We start from the raw sequence: 14,572 nt of genomic DNA, 5'->3' as shown, positions 1-14,572 counted from the left end.
ACTGGTCTGGTCGTCCTGAATCGGGGTTCAGAATACACGTGCGTGCGGCAGCGGGGCGGGTCGATAGTGGATGTCTCGTTTGCGAGCCCCTCTGTCGCCAGCCGAGTCCGCGACTGGCATGTCGCCGTGGAGGTGGAGACGCTGTCGGACCATCGGTATATCCGGTTCGACGTCTCTGCCCAGACCGTAAACGGCCGCCATCCAACAACCCCGATTAGCGACGGCCCGCGCTGGGCGCTTAAGCGCATTGACAAGGAACTACTCGAGGAAGCTGCCTTAGTCCAGTCCTGGATTTGGGAGTCGACGACGGACGGCCCCATCGACGTCGACGCGGTGGCGCTGCGGTTTCGCGGGGCGATGACGCAGATCTGCGACGCTTCCATGCCCCGTGCCCGCCAACAGTCCGCAAGGCGCCAGGTGTACTGGTGGACTGATGAAATCGCACGGCTGCGTGTCGAGTGCGTTGCGGCTCGCCGCGAGTACACACGATACCGGAGACGACGTCGAAGGAATCCCGTCGAAGAAGACGCGCTGTATGAGGTGTACCGCGCGTCCAAGGAGACTCTGCGGCTGGCCATCGGCGACTCTAAGTCGCGTGCCAGGGAGGAGCTGCTGGGGTCTCTAGACCGGGACCCGTGGGGGCGCCCCTACCGATGGGTACGCGGCAAGCTACGGCACTGGGCGCCTCCACTGGTACAAAGTATGCAACCCCAGTTGCTAGAGGCGGTGGTATCGGCCCTCTTCCCTGAGAGAGCGGAACACGTTCCCCCGGCGATGGCGTCGCCCCCAGCCACAGGTTCTTCAGAAGAGGAGAACACCGATGTCCCTGAGGTGACGCAAGCAGAGACGAGAGCGGCCGTGTCGCGACTTCGGGCTAAGAACACAGCGCCGGGACCCGATGGAGTTCCTGGTCGAGCTCTCGTCCTGGCCCTGAAGGAGCTGGAGCCCCAGCTGAGGGGGCTCTTCACGGCTTGTCTCGAGCAGGGTCAGTTTCCCAATGTGTGGAAGGAGGGGAGGCTGGTGCTGCTCAGGAAGGAGGGGCGCCCCGCGGACTCGCCGTCCGCGTATCGGCCCATAGTGCTGCTCGACGAGGCGGGAAAACTCTTTGAGCGCATCATAGCAGATCGCCTCGTCAGCCACTTGTGCAGAGAGGGGCCGGATCTGGACGACAACCAATTCGGTTTTCGTCGGGGGCGCTCCACCATAGACGCCATCATGCGCGTGAGGGCCCTGGCGGAGGAGACTGTGTCCCGGGGTGGGGTGGTGCTGGCGGTGTCCTTAGACATCTCCAACGCATTTAACACCCTTCCCTGGAGTTGCATTCGGGAGGCTCTCAAATACCATCGAGTTCCTCCCTATCTCCGCCGTATAGTAGGGGCTTACCTGGAGGGCAGATGCGTCAGTTTTCGGGGACGTGACGGTGCCGGTCGGCACCTTATGTCGTGCGGTGTTCCGCAGGGATCGGTCTTGGGACCCCTCCTGTGGAACATCGGCTACGACTGGGTGCTAAGGGGTGAGCTCACACCGGGCGCCGACATGACGTGTTATGCGGACGACACGCTTGTCACTGCCCGGGGGAGCTCGCACAGGGAAGCGACGTTGATAGCCACAGCTGCGGTATCACAGGTGGTGAACCGCATCCGGCGCCTGGGCCTGGAGGTGGCCCTAAACAAGTCGGAGGCCATCGTGTTCCATGGTCCCCGACGTGCGCCGCCGCCGGGATCACACATCGTGGTCAGCGGGGCCCGGATCGCTGTCGGCCCCACCATGAAGTACCTGGGCTTGGTGCTCGACAGCCGATGGGAATTCGGGCCTCACTTCCGGCGGCTGACGCCCAAGCTGATGGGCGCTGCGGGCGCGCTATCATCGTTGCTTCCCAACTTGGGGGGACCGAGCGCCGCCTGTAGGCGGTTGTACGTGGGAATCGTGCGGTCCATGGCCCTATATGGGGCCCCCGTGTGGGCGATGGACATGACGGCCGGCACGCTCGCCATCCTGCGCAAACCGCAGAGGGCGATGGCCGTCAGAGTCATCCGAGGGTACCGCACGATTTCCTACGAGGCGGCTTGTGTCCTGGCCGGATCCCCGCCCTGGGACCTAGAGGCGAAAGTACTCGCGTCATTATACCGATGGCGCGAGGAAGAGCGGGTACGGGGCTCGATGCCGGTGCAGCGGGAGATCGAGCTGCGCCGAGAGGAGCTCCGTCAAGTCCTAGTGGCGGAATGGCGGCAAAGGCTGATGCGCCCTACCGCCGGCCTTGCTACCGTCGAGGCGATCCGGCCAGTACTCGACGACTGGCTCGGGAGAGGGCACGGCTCCCTGTCATTCAGGGTGACGCAGGTACTGTCGGGGCATGGGTGCTTCGGCAAGTTTCTGTGTCGCTTAGACAGGGAGCCGGACGCTCGGTGTCACCACTGCGTCCATTGCGGGGAGGACACGGCGCAACACACGCTCGCTGAGTGTGTAGCTTGGGAGGAGCAGCGCCGTGTCCTCACAAACGAAATCGGAGACGATCTGTCGCTGCCGGCTGTGGTGCGGAGGATGGTCGGCAGTGCAGAGTCGTGGGACGCGGTGGTTTCCTTTTGCGAGGACGTGATGTCGCAGAAGGAATCTGCGGAACGGGAGAGGGAGATTTTGACTCCCTTCCCCGGTCGCAGAAGGCGCACCGGGCGCAGGAGAAGGGCGGACAACGCCCTCTTCCGCCCCCCATGAATGGGTTCAAGGGCGAGGGACTTGGGGAAGTTCCCGCCCCTACTCAGTGGACCCGAGGCGGTGGCACGCGCGTGTGTCGGCGCGTGCCCCTGAGATGATGCACGGGGTAGGCGAACACCTCACTACCCCGTGCAAGAGACGAGGCCCGTGCGAGGGCCAGCACTAGTGTGGGGCTGCGGAAGAATCTGGATTCCCGCGGCCCCGCGCACACGTGCAAGGAGGACACAAGGGGGTTTTAGCCGGTAGGAGTCCGGCATACCCCTCCGCCTTTCCCCAGGCGGAGGAAGTCCATGAGGATTTCCCCCTCCCAAAAAAAAAAAAAAAAAAAAAAGGATTAGGTTAGGTTGGTTCAAGATTAGGTTAGGTTGGTTCAGGATTAGGTTAGGTTAGGTTTTTTTTTTTTTTTTTTTTTTTTTTTTTTTCTGCTTTTCCCCGCTCATAAGAACAGCAGGATCTTGATATTCTAAAGTCTCATGCATACCAGTTCTCGCATCTATGCCTCTCGCACTTTCAAGCCGCATACTTTACGCATTCATTCGTCATCTTTTATTCTTTGCCGGGTGGGATTCCCGCTAATTTACTTTCTACTGTTTATTTTGTTCAGGGATCAAAATTTTGGGTTCTGACTTTTATTTCAAATAAAGATTATGACACAATGTTATTATGTTTTTTGCCTTTATCCTTATTTTATGTACTTCCAACAGTATTTTATTAAACTTTTTACAATAGCTTCTTAATTTCTATTTTATCTTACATAATTTTTACTCTTATTTCTAACTCTCGACAGCAGTTTGTCATTTCACATCCTTATGTTCTTAGTATTACTAGTTATCTTAATTATAAGACATTTGCAACTTATTTTGTATTTTCATATTGCTTACAATTGGTTTTTCTCTGTGCTTTTAGCTTGTGATAAAATAACAATAGTTTTATACTTACTTTCTATTTTTCTTAATTTAACATCTTCTTTCTTACAATCTAGGTACTACTTGGTTACATTAAGCTATTTTAAACTTTGCTTATTATCTTATTAACACATTTCATATATAATTTCTACGTGTGATGACATGACAACTTTTACCTTACTTTTTCAAAATTAAGTATTCCCAGGCGCGCCTCCTGTCGCAGCGATGAGGAGGCGGTTTTTGGGCGCTTTTATGCTTTACTAGGTGGGTGGGTACTTAATTTTATTAGTATACTCCAGTTATATGATGGTATCCTTATTTCTTTCTTATTCTAGTTGCAATTTAAATTTTAAGTCTTTCGGATATGTATTTCTTTTAAGTTTTGTTACCTAATCATTAATATTTTTGTAGTGTTTGTGTGTTAGTACCTACGTAGTTATGACTTTTCATACGTAGCTATAATTGGATACAACCCTAAGGTTATGGTCTTATATTCTTTTGAAGTTTGCTCACATGTTTTTACTTTTATGTTTATTTGCTCTATTTATTTGTATTAATAATATATATATAAACTCATTTTATATATATTTATTCACTTTTCTTTGACTGTTATTATTTTTTGAAGCTTTATTGTCTTTGTTGGGGTATGTGTTAGGTGTTTTTGTGTGTTTTGATATGTGTGTATATATTCACTATATATTTTCATATCGTGTTTTAGTTGTTTTTTGTTTGTCCGGTTTCCATGTCTCTGTTTTCACCACTATTGCTTTCCAGTGTTTTTTGTACTCCCGGTTTGTGTAATTGTATGTGGTTTGTGTGTATAATGTGTGGTGAGTCAAACGTACATTGTTGTTGCACGAGCCAGGTAGTCCCATTTTTTGCGAACGGGGCAATCAGCACTGAAGGCATTGTGCTCAGTGCTCTGCAGCCTAGAGTGCGAGCAGTTGCAGCACCGCGGTTCGTTGCCTGCCATAAAATCTGCGCATTTCTCGCGCAGATGCGGGCCGCCGCAGTGACTGCACCTGTCCGCACCTTCCGTACAAAATTTCCGGCCGTGCCCGAATGCCAAGCATTTCGTGCATTGGATGAGCGGAGACTGGTCCTCCACTCTGACCCTTTGCAGGTCCAGGTAGAGGGCTCCAGCCTCCGTCATCCTCCGCCATACCACGGGACCAACCTGGATAATGACGTGCGCGGTTTTAGGGTTTCTTGTCCGTTTTTTAAATTTAATCGTTGTTTCCCTGTCTTCTTGAGAGAGATCTCTGAATATCTCCTCATTCTGAATATGAAGCGCCCTGATTATGTCCTCGTCGTCGCTGGGCAGGAAGACGTCCTTTAGAATGACGAGCGGATTTTTATTTTTCATATTTGATACAATCAAACCTTCACCCTGACTTTCAATTCTTTGTTTCACCTTGTTTAATTCTTCTCTTGTGTCGCACCCTAAGATGACGGTTTGATTTTTTGCTTTTCTCACCTTATTAATTTTTAGGCCAGTACCCCGGGCATCGACCGCCTTCTTCACTCGCTCGAGCACCTCGTCGGCAGTCTCCTGATTGCCTTCGAGAGTGACCGCCATCGAGTGGAGTGCCGGCCGGTACCCGGGTTTGGCTGCTGCGACGCTCGCGTACGACCTAGGCTCGGATGGCTGCTTTTCTTGCTTCGCGACTTCAGACAGCGTTGCTTTGGCAGCCGCGACATCACCGGCAATACCGTCGAGCTTCTCGTCGAGGGTTATCTGAGTGCGGCTCACCACCATGACGCCTTGCGTCGTCTGGTTGATGGCCGCCTTAGCCTCGTCGATTTTATCGACGATCTTGTCAATGATGTCGGATCCGCCGTCGTCTCGAAGAGCTGTCTGTTGGTCGAAGCACAGCACCATCTTCTCTTCGAGCTTATTCAGCCGCATTTGCAGCTGAGTCTCGGCATCCTCCAGCCTTTCAATGATGCGAACATCTTTATCTGGCAGTCCGGCTGTACTAGACGCCCGCGTCCTGGTTGCCGCTGTTTCCAAGCTTGTTATCCGCTTGCTCAGCTCAAACAGGACGCGGAGGCCCCTGTCGGACTGTACCTCCAGGAAGGTCTTGATATCTTTCCTCATTTGAGGATATTCTTTGACCTTTGAGGGAATGTCCTCAAAGGTTTTCATGACTTCCTGAAGGAGTGTGTTCGTGCTTTTTGTTGCGTAATCCTCTGTTTGCGTCTGGTATACCGCCATATTATCCAGTGATCTCCTTTTCCGGTCTGGTCTCCGGATGAAGGTTTTGGCGGCAACCTGTGCTGGTACTGACGCAGTGGTAGTTGCAGAGGGGCTGGGGGTAGCTGGTTTTGTGGCGGCGCCGGAGGTCGTCGGTGTGCGGTACATACTGTTGCGTGTGTAATGTGTATTTGTTGTTATGCGGGTTGTGTGTGTATGTATAGTGTATGTGTGCGCTAGGCCTAGCGAGTGAGACGGGGAACGTTGTCAATAGTTAGTCTGACCCTGTATAGAGGGGTCAGAGTCAATGAGTGTATAGGTATGTAAACAATATAAAAGTAAGTATAATGTTAAGTGAATGTAGATTGCTGCTTAATCTACTGTTTTTAGGGCTTAACTTAGGTCTTAGCTCTGTTCTAAGATTCAACAAGATATAACAAAAAAGTAAAATTAATAAAAATAATAAGTAAATTTTGTAGGGGGGGGGGGGTCCAATATATGGGGAGGGGTACCTCTTATAGGACTTCTGCCGTGGTGTCTTCGACACCACTAAGGCAGGATTTGAGGTCGAAATCGAGCTACCTCCCTTAGTTTCCGAGATATCGGATTTTGAAAAATGTTATTTTAGGGTGTGAGGGGGAGGGGGTCCAAACCAGGGGGGATGGACGTTTTATACCCGACTTTGACCGTGGTGTCTTCGACACCACAAAGGCCGGATTTGAAGTCAAAAATCGTCTATCTCCTCTGGTTTATGAGATACTAGCTTTCCGCCCGCGGCTTCGCCCGCGTGGAATTCGGTTCACCCCTCCCGCTGTGGGTTAGCAGCGGTGAGGGAGTGTCAGACTCTTACTGACTAAAATCGTCGTGTTCCGTCATAGGCCTTTTATATACCAGGGCCGCGGTACCTCTTTCGAACAACCCGCAGCCGCGGCTGGCCCTGGCGCTACTGGGCCCCACTGATTTCAAAACAGACTAATTCGCGGCGAACCTTAACACCACGATACAGAAAAGCACAACGCCATCTATCGAGCTATCGGGAAGCTCGCGATTGAACAATGAGCTACAGGTTAAAGCGCGAGATATCATTGCACTTCTTACGTATCTTAAAAAAAACAACGTCACCACGTTTTAAAAAGCTATCATTCCACTTCTTATGTATTTTAAAAACACATCGTTACCACGTTTTAAAAACACCCAGCGCCATCTATCGCATACCTCAAGAACGAAATAACTTAACTAATACTTATACCAATTAGTAATTCGTTGAATTATAGTTAATTCAGGATAAGTAGATGTAAAAAAAACAGTTAAGACGATAAAACAAATCGTACGTCATCCCTCGGGAATTCCTCATTTTCGAGGATTCATTATCGTATCATTTAGCTTCTATATGTTCATATTCGTTTGCAATATATAAGTAGATGTAAAAAAAAACAGTTTAGACGATTAAACAAATTGTACATCATCCCTCGGGAATTCCTCATTTTCGGGGATTCATTATCGTATCATTTAGCTTCTAAATTTACATGTTTATATTCGTTTGCAATATATTACCTTGTTTTAAACGACACACAGCGCCATCTACAATCCATCCATCAAGCAAACAATATTTTTGTTTTCCCTCGGGAATATCTATTTTTTTCGGGATAAAAAGTACCCTATTATTTAATCCGGACTTCTGACTTTACGTCTGCAAAATTTCAAAGCAATCGGTTCAGTAGTTACGGCGTGAAAGCGGAACAAACAAACAAACAAACTCACTTTCCGATTTATAATATTAGTAAGGATGATGTTATAAAAAGCATAACCTCCCTTTTCGTCACTGCCCGATATGTCGGATAAATTTAAAATTTGTAAACAAAAATAACTTGGCTTCTCCTGGACCGATTTTAACGTGGGTGGGCTTGTTTTGAAGCTCTCGTCGAGACGCTTATGGTGCACCCAAATGCGCCCAAAATATTTCACCCTTTAATAACTACCCTTAAATTAGTTATGAGAATTTCTGTTTTTAGGGTGTGGTTTAGGCTAGCGTATGTTGAGGTCGGTTCAAGGGTACTAAAATAACTTGTATAGGTGCCCTCTTTAATTTACACCAGTTCGTTTTTAAGTTTCTACCCTTAGGGCGAAGTTAATTTTTTGTTGTTTACAAAACTTTTTGTTTGTTTTATTCCCTGTTCCAGGGGATTTTTTGAGTGTTTAAAAACGTAGGGGGTGGTTTTTAACCACGTCCTATCGTATCCCGGTGTCAAAATCGCAATTTTTTTGATATTTACAAAGTCGATTTTCGGATCGCGATCTCGTTCTTAACGTTGTTATGCGGTTTAGACCGTTTGTTTACAAACACGTTAACAAGCACCACGACCCGAATTTCGCTTGGAAAATTATGATTCAAACACTAACTTATTTGCTAAGGCCTAAGCTAACTAGTTGTCTAAGTTTCGTCTGCGCGCAGGGATGTTTTCACCCTCTTCTGAGGGGTTTTCTTGGTGACACTTTCCCACTCTGACCGCAAAGGTCCTTGTTTTAATATTAAATTTAAATTAAGGTGGGTTATGACGATCGTGAACGATAAGGTCACTACCAGGCTATGATAAATGCACAAGAAATTATAAGATTTTTAATAATATTGGGGGTTAATTGAACAATTGAAAAGTTTTGATTCTACACTGTATTTTAAAATGGAAATTTTGAAAAAACTACTTCGCGAAAAAATCTAAAAATGTGGGGTAATAAAGTGAAGGTATTGTTTAATCTAGGCAAATTTAAAAAATGGGGGGTTATCGATTTACTTTTTTGGAAAAATGTCACCAAAGAAAACCACAATTTTGCCGACCTTTGAAGGGCTGCAGCTCCGTCCAGGGTTGTCCGATCTTCCTTGTCGAGGTGTCAGGAGACTCGTCTTGTCAAGGCGCTTCTTTTGGTGTATAGCACACCTTGCCAGGTGTGCTGGAAGTTGAAGCAGGTGGCACGTGTTGACGAGTTTTCCGAGATTATCTCGGCAAATTTTCACCGGAAAAATCCGGGAAAGAATCCAGGAGATAGAACCCGCTGAGACGAGTATTTTGACCCCAAAAAAGTAGGGGGTCGTCGATCGCGTTCGTGCAGCGTTTCACAAAAACTTTAAAAAATCACGTTTTTTGAGCACAACTTTCTCTCACTTTCTCCAATTTCCGGGCGGTTTTCACAGTCGTGTTCTCCTCACTGAGACGCGTAAGTTGATATATAGGACTTATATGTTTGCGGGAAAAAACCTATTTTTCGGATTTTTAGTCGCGGAGCGTGGAAAAAACGTGGCGCTCGCGGTCGTGGCTGCCAGCAGACTGGGTTAGGTTAGGTTAGGTTAGGTTGGCTAAAGTACTCGCGTCGCTGTATCGGTGGCGCGAGGAAGAGCGGGCACGGGACTCGAGGCCGGTGCAGCGGCAGATAGCGCAGCGCCGAGCAGAGCTCCGTCAGGTCTTGGTGGCGGAATGGCGGCAGAGGCTTCTGCGCCCTACCGCCGGCCTCGCCACCGTCGAGGCGATCCGGCCAGTGCTCGACGACTGGCTCGGGAGAAGGCACGGCTCCCTGTCGTTCAGGGTGACGCAGGTGCTGTCGGGGCACGGCTGCTTCGGCAAGTACCTGTGTCGCATAGGCAGGGAGCCGGACGCTCGGTGCCACCACTGCGTCCATGGCGGGGAGGACACGGCGCAACACACGTTCGTTCAGTGTGTTGCTTGGGAGGAGCAGCGCCGTGTCCTCACAAATGAAGTAGGAGGCGATCTGTCGCTGCCGGCCGTGGTACGGAAGATGGTCGGCAGCGCAGAGTCGTGGGACGCAGTGGTGTCCTTCTGCGAGGACGTGATGTCGCAGAAGGAAGCTGCGGAACGGGAGAGGGAGATTTCAACTGCCGATCCCGCCCGCAGCAGGCGCTCCGGGCGCCGGAGGAGGGCAGACAACGCCCTCTTCCGCCCCCCATGAACGGGTCCAGGGGCGAAGGACTTGGGGAAGTCCCCGCCCCCTATTCAACGGACCCGAGGCGGAGGCGCGCGCGGGTGTCGACGCGCGCCTCTGAGGCGTTGCACGGGGGAGTTTAACACCTCACTCCCCCGTGCCCGAGGCGAGGCCCGCAAGGCGGGCCAGCACCAGTGCGGGGCTGCGGAAGAATTTGGATTCCCGCGGCCCCGCGCCCACGTGTAAGGAGGACACAGGGGGGTTTTAGCCGGTAAGAGTCCGGCACACCCCTCCGCCTCTCCCCAGGCGGAGGAAGTCCATGAGGATTTCCCCCCGAGGAAAAAAAAAAAAAAAAAAAAAAAGGTTAGGTTAGGTTAGGTTAGGTTTACGAGGCGGCTTGCGTCCTGGCCGGATCCCCGCCCTGGGACCTAGAGGCTAAAGTACTCGCGTCGCTGTATCGGTGGCGCGAGGAAGAGCGGGCACGGGACTCGAGGCCGGTGCAGCGGCAGATAGCGCAGCGCCGAGCAGAGCTCCGTCAGGTCTTGGTGGCGGAATGGCGGCAGAGGCTTCTGCGCCCTACCGCCGGCCTCGCCACCGTCGAGGCGATCCGGCCAGTGCTCGACGACTGGCTCGGGAGAAGGCACGGCTCCCTGTCGTTCAGGGTGACGCAGGTGCTGTCGGGGCACGGCTGCTTCGGCAAGTACCTGTGTCGCATAGGCAGGGAGCCGGACGCTCGGTGCCACCACTGCGTCCATGGCGGGGAGGACACGGCGCAACACACGTTCGTTCAGTGTGTTGCTTGGGAGGAGCAGCGCCGTGTCCTCACAAATGAAGTAGGAGGCGATCTGTCGCTGCCGGCCGTGGTACGGAAGATGGTCGGCAGCGCAGAGTCGTGGGACGCAGTGGTGTCCTTCTGCGAGGACGTGATGTCGCAGAAGGAAGCTGCGGAACGGGAGAGGGAGATTTCAACTGCCGATCCCGCCCGCAGCAGGCGCTCCGGGCGCCGGAGGAGGGCAGACAACGCCCTCTTCCGCCCCCCATGAACGGGTCCAGGGGCGAAGGACTTGGGGAAGTCCCCGCCCCCTATTCAACGGACCCGAGGCGGAGGCGCGCGCGGGTGTCGGCGCGCGCCTCTGAGGCGTTGCACGGGGTAGGCGAACACCTCACTCCCCCGTGCAAGAGACGAGGCCCGTGCGCGGGCCAGCACTAGTGTGGGGCTGCGGAAGAATCTGGATTCCCGCGGCCCCGCGCACACGTGCAAGGAGGACACAAGGGGGTTTTAGCCGGTAGGAGTCCGGCATACCCCTCCGCCTTTCCCCAGGCGGAGGAAGTCCATGAGGATTTCCCCCTCCCAAAAAAAAAAAAAAAAAAAAGGTTTGGGTTAGGTTAGGTTAGGTTAGGTTAGGTTAGGTTAGGTTAGGTTAGGTTAGGTTAGGTTAGGTTAGGTTTTTTTTTTTTTTTTTTTTTTTTTTTTATTGAACTTTGTTTTTGGTTTAAGATAGCTGTTATTTCGCTTTTATGATATGTTGCGGCAGTTTGCGCGATTTGATACGCTTGCTGCCGAAACTCGGGATGTCGCCTTTTAAGTTTTGATATCGCTTGGGTAGAAAGAATAATAAATATTGAGAATATATATGAATAATGAAATATATGATAATATATGAAAAAAAATGAATAGATAAGTAATAGATATTATTTTATGTGCCATTGTAGACTTTGAGTTTCGAGTAAATTTGGCTCGCGAGTTCCGTATAACTTGCCAGCGCTTCCTCTTTCTTAAGTAGTTCTGGCAAACTATACGGGACGATATCATGGTAGACACATAATGCCTCGTGTCGCATTCGCTCCCTAGCAAACCTCGGACAATCTGTCAGCAGGTGCGTCACAGTCTGGGGTGTATTTGTGTTGCAGGGACAGCAGTCGTCTGGTGTGATGTGGAATCTGTGTAAGTATGTTTTGTGGAAGCCGTGGTTGGTGAGTATTTGTGTTGTGTGGAAGTGAATGTCTGTGTGTTTTCGGAAGTGTTTGATATCATTTAGTGTAGGGAAAATGATTTTAGTGTACTGTCCCTGTTCGCTGGACGTGTAGCGCGCCTGCCAAAGGTCCAGGCTACGCATGCGGAGCTTATGCTTCACGAAGGACATTGGGAACGACCTGTAGTCCGGCGTCTTGTGAAGAAGGGTCGCCAGTTTTGCCGCGGCGTCGGCAGCCTCGTTGCCGACATTGCCCCTATGTGCCTTGACCCATTTAAGTGTGATGTTTTTTGTGTCGCGGTGTGTATGTATGATTTTATGTATTTGTGTGACGAGAGGGTGTGTGTTGCTTCTGTCTGCTATGGCTTGTAATGATGCTTGTGAATCGGTGTAGATAACAGTGTTTTGATATTTTTGAGTCGCCCACTTGCAGGCCTCCAGGATGGCGAAGAGCTCAGCCTGGAAGACCGTGCAAGAGTCGTGTAGTTTGAATTTTTTAGTAATGATCGGTTGTTGTGACCCACCTGGGTCAAGGCATACAAAGGCAGCCCCTACAGCGCCGCTGTCTTGTTTGCTTCCGTCTGTAAATATTTCTTGAGTATCGTCCGTTCTTTCGTAGTCTAAATCAGGTTTTCCCACTCTCAACGCTGGGTGCAGTAGTTCGCGGGCAGGTGTGGGCCGCTCTAGCGTAACGTCCTCCGGCAAAAAGGGAGTGGTGTTGGTAAGGCGCGTTTGCTCGATTTGATGCACCTCGAGGATTCTGAGGTCAAGTGGAATGAGTTGCGCAAGCGCCAGGGCAGCATTAGTGGACACTGTCCTGAAGGCGCGAATGGCCTTTAGTGCGAAGCCGCGTTGCAGGCTGGCAAGATCTTTTCGTGCACTCTTTTGCATTGCCACTTGGCCCCATATTCCTGCAGCGTAGGTGATGATCGGCTCTATAACATGTAAGTAGATGGTTCGCGAATTTTCAGGGTGTGTGCCCCAGGTTGGTCTCGCGTAAATGCACAGTTTGTTGTAGATACGCGAGGCCTTACCCAGCACGTATTTGAGGTGTCGCTTGAATTTGAGCTTTTCGTCTATCACGATGCCGAGCAATTTAATTTCAGGCACGAATGCCAAGTCTGCGCCGTCCATGTGGAGCTGCACAGACTTGGCCTTCGGCGTGAAAGCAATAATTTGTGTTTTAGCTGGTCCAAAACTAAGTTTAACATTTGTTCCCCAGTTTCTAATTTTTGTCAGGACGGTGTTTGACACCACCTGGAGTTCTTCAGTATTGTCAGCGGTGACTACGAGGAGAACATCATCCGCAAAGGCCTGCATGTGGCATCCCGCTGGCAGCTGCATGTCTAGGAGTTCATCCAAGATCATGTTCCACAGAACGGGGCCACACGCAGACCCCTGTATGCACCCCTTTGTGAGTGTTTTACGCGCGCGCACTCCGGCGTGATCTAAAGTGACTACTCGATCCCTGACGTAATCCTTGATGAGCCCGTAGATGTTATTGGGTACACCAAGATTGGCGAGACGTTGGAAGAGTGCGGGCCACCAAGCGTTGTCAAACGCCGCCTTGATATCCAAAGAGACCGCGATTACAAGTTTTTTACTCTCTTTTGCGAGGCGGATGAAGTCCAGAGCGGTGTGAACGGCTAGCGTCGTGTTTCTCTGTTGCCGAAAGCCAAACTGGTTGTTGTTGAGTTTATTCTCCGACTCCGCTTTATGGACGACCCTTTTGATAAATAATTTCTCCAGTAGCTTCCCGAAGACTGGAAGCAGTCCTATGGGGCGAAAGGATTTAAGATCCATGTGGTCGTCTTTGCCCGGTTTGGGAATGATCTTTACGTAGGCCTCCTTCCACGCTCCAGGAAAGTACTGGAGTGAGAGACATCTATTTAAAATATCTGTCATGAGACGGGGGTATGTCTTTGTGAACTTATGGCAAATATCTGATGTTAGATTGTCTAATCCGGGAGCTTTTTTCGGGCTTATGGAGCTAAGTTGCTCAAGCACCTCTTCCTCCGTGAAGGGGAGATCATCCGGGGTGTTCATGGAATAATTGTTGAAGTGGGTGCGCAACTGTCTCTGCTCCGGCGTTTGGTCCGGAGAGTCATCGGGGTAGAAGTGCTTGAGCAAGGCGCTTGCAGTCTCTTCTGCATCAGTAGTATATCTGTCTCCTATTTTTAGTGTGGTGGGAGGTCTTTTTGGTGCTGCTTCCTTGAGGAGGCGATTGGTGAGGGACCAGACGTTCTCTTTGGTTTGCAGCTCGCAAAACTTACGGAAATTTTCGGTAGATGCACGTTTCATTTCTTCGCTATATTGTTTCTTTTTTGTGACCTGCTCCTCAAGTAGGGCATCAAGGGGTTGGCCAGATAGTTTTGCCGAGTGGATTTGCCGGTGAAGGCTTATAACTTCCCCCTTGAGCCGCTGCAGTGTATCGCTCCACCAAGGAGGCTTCTGCTTGGCTTTTCCACTTCTGATGGGCATGGTTTCCTTGCAGCAGTCTCGTATCAAAGATGTTATTCGACTGATGAGATCCTCGAGTTCTTGTTTGTTTAGGCTGCTTATATCGTTGTCGAGTATGTCGGAGAGTGCTACTTCTTGCAGCACGGCATCCCTGAATGCTGCCCAGTCCGCTTTCTCGGTGTTGAACATAAAAGTTGATGTGTTGCCTGTACCGGATGGTATTGGTTTTCTTGTGTTTATGTTAAACTCTATGGCATTATGCTGTGACGTGGCGCAGCACTCAAGGTTGACCCTCCACTCCCCAACCATGTCGAAGGCTTGGCCGGACGCTAATGTCACGTCTATGATAGACGATCGATCGCGCCCGTGCGTCACCGTCTCGAATGTCGGAGTGT

This window comes from Helicoverpa zea, chromosome 20 (assembly GCF_022581195.2).
Source record: "Helicoverpa zea isolate HzStark_Cry1AcR chromosome 20, ilHelZeax1.1, whole genome shotgun sequence".
In the NCBI taxonomy this organism is placed as follows: Eukaryota; Metazoa; Arthropoda; class Insecta; order Lepidoptera; family Noctuidae; genus Helicoverpa; species Helicoverpa zea.
This window is presented reverse-complemented; position numbering follows the sequence as displayed.